The sequence below is a fragment of the Gymnodraco acuticeps genome, unplaced genomic scaffold (genome assembly GCF_902827175.1).
Source record: "Gymnodraco acuticeps unplaced genomic scaffold, fGymAcu1.1, whole genome shotgun sequence".
In the NCBI taxonomy this organism is placed as follows: domain Eukaryota; kingdom Metazoa; phylum Chordata; class Actinopteri; order Perciformes; family Bathydraconidae; genus Gymnodraco; species Gymnodraco acuticeps.
In genome coordinates, this window is record NW_022992250.1 from 1,858,351 (window position 1) to 1,860,811 (window position 2,461).

General features: G+C 37.6%; 1 long non-coding RNA gene across 1 annotated transcript; it reads right to left on the reverse strand.

Moving 5' to 3' along the window:
* Window positions 1–1,207: 1,207 nt before the first annotated feature.
* On the reverse strand, window positions 1,208–2,120 carry LOC117540113. Its single transcript, XR_004568119.1, has 3 exons — window positions 2,021–2,120; window positions 1,756–1,848; window positions 1,208–1,285 (listed from the first exon to the last, which is right to left on the reverse strand). It is a non-coding gene; the product is annotated as an uncharacterized LOC117540113 (long non-coding RNA).
* Between the last annotated feature and the right edge of the window lie 341 nt (window positions 2,121–2,461).

Consider the following 2,461-nt stretch of genomic DNA (forward strand, 5'->3'; position numbering starts at 1 on the left):
TACATACCTTGTTTACCTGGCGCAAGTGGTGGCTCTGGGGTTGTTGTGTGAGCCACCACTTGAGAATTGTCGTCTTTTTTAAGGAAACATTTTCTTATGTACATCTTCAAAAACTCAGAGTCCGACTGACAGTTTAAACATTGTCACAGGACCCGTCAGCCAATAAGACACGTTTATTTCCATGCAACTCTCTGGTGATTGGTCTGGTGTCTTGCCTGTTGCATTCACTGAACACGGGAAATTACATTCCTGCCGTCCTCTCTACACTGTAAAACTTAATAAGTTGTGGTAACTTAGAAAAAGTATGCAAACTCGTTGCCTCACAATAAGTAACTTAACTTAAAATGGTGAGTATGAACAACTTGTGTATTCTAAGTGTGCTTCAATTAATTTTTTGAAGTACAGCTGACACAAACCTTTTAAGTTATGTAAACTAAGTTATGTAAACTTAAAAGGCATGCTTTGCATTAACCTATTTTTTTGTATTTGTGTGAACTCAATGAATAAATTAAACCCTACTTAAATATACAAATCACCAGAACTTAACCCTTTTAAATTCTACTAACTCGTAATTTCTAAGGTTTACTATTAAATTAAACAAACTAAGTCCTGCTAACTAAGATAATTGTACTACAACAAATCTCTAAACACGTTGTGTAAACTCCAAAAATAATGCATTAAAAACACAAATTGATTCAATTGCAATATAACATTTATTTTCAAGTGCCAACAAACAGTGCTTTTTAAGTACTCAAAACCCTTATCTTAATAAAAACAGCAGTGCACAACACACCAATTGTAAAAAATAAAAAATATATAATGACCACTATGAAGAAGAGTACATTGTACTTTGCTCTCAACAATTGACAGTTATAACAGTTTCCCCAGAGTAACAAACTTTTGTCATAACATTTAACGTTGCAACTTTTTTAAGTGCCAAGTTCTTTCTGATAGCTTATGACTATCTTGACTAAGGTCTAATCCAGTAGAGCGTTTCTCAAAGTTAATAGTTTAGGTGAGAGAGCTTTGGTTCCTAGTCCAAGCATCACTGTTTGAACGAACCTTAGAGTATTTGCCATGCATTTTGGGTGATCTAAATGCAAAGCATATATCAGGCCTGTGGAAAGATTTTGATCTTTTCCATGACAATACCTCCCTCAAGCACAATGTCTGTGGAGATTGGCTCGAGTTGCATTGAGCTTGGACCCTCCTGAGGACTGTCTTCGCTGAGAACAGTCAGCACACCAACAGTGACGGATGATAGGGCCTCATCTCTCGTTGTATCCTGCAAAGAAAAACACGTTATTTAGACTATCATCGCTACCTATTAGAGTAGGTCTTCCTATGAAAACATTCATGTTGCATTTGCATTAAAGTCTTTGCTAAAAAATGTAGCTGAAGTACACACTCAAACTGCGTTGTAACATTATATCCAAAAAGGTTCTGTAAATGTGGTATGAGGAAGCTAATGCTATGGAAGGTTGTGTCTTCCTGGTCGAATGTACTTATTGTAAGTCGCTTTGGATAAAAGCATCAGCTAAATGCAATGTAATGTAATGTAATGGATGCAAATACAGCTAGGAACATGCATTTATTTTACACCTCATTTCTAATCTAGACTCCTGGTCATGGAATTTAGTGTACAGTATTTTGAACACACCAAATTAAATCTTTTGGTTGCAAGTTTGTGTAAATAGGGGATATGACTTTTCAATAAATGCAAACCAAACAGTTTTTTTGTGTTCAAGTACTTACAAAGCATGTCTTGAAGAAATCCTTGGAGTCGTCGCCAAGAACAATCGGAATGCCTTTGAGGACAACAGAGCGCTGTTCAGTCACGTCCGGTGTCTAATGATAGAGATAAAGAAGATAAAGGTTAAATGACAAACTCACAAGTTGAAACATTTTGGCCTTTTCCATCTTTTGGAGGGGTTGTTTTAATTATTTTAGAAGGCTTTTCAAGTAGTACCATATCGTCATCAATGTATGTGACAAAAAGTTGCTACGTTATATTACTTACCGGCCAGTTGATGCTCTGCAGTTTCTGTCCCACCGATCCTTTTTTTGACTTGAACAGTTGGATGAAACGTGGGGTGTGCTGGCCCAGAGCCTCAAAGAAGTCTGCCTCTGTTACGATTATTGTGTTATGTCACGTTTTCTATGTCGTGTTTTGTTGTTCTCCCTGTCATGTTTTCCTCTTGTTATATTGTCTGGTCCTTTTCCCTGTGTTTTTCCTCCCGTCGTTAGTTTCCCTGGTGTGTCTAGTGTCTGATTGTTTTCACCTGTGGCCCTTGTGTTTCTCCTCCCCTGCCCGGCTGTGTCTCGTCTTGTGATTACCCCTCCCTGTATTTAGTCTTGTCTCTTCCTGTGTTCAGGGTCGGTTCGTAATATTACGGTAAGCAGGAAGCAGGACCCAAATGCAGATTTAAGTGACAAAAATAATTCCTTTATTTCAAGGCTA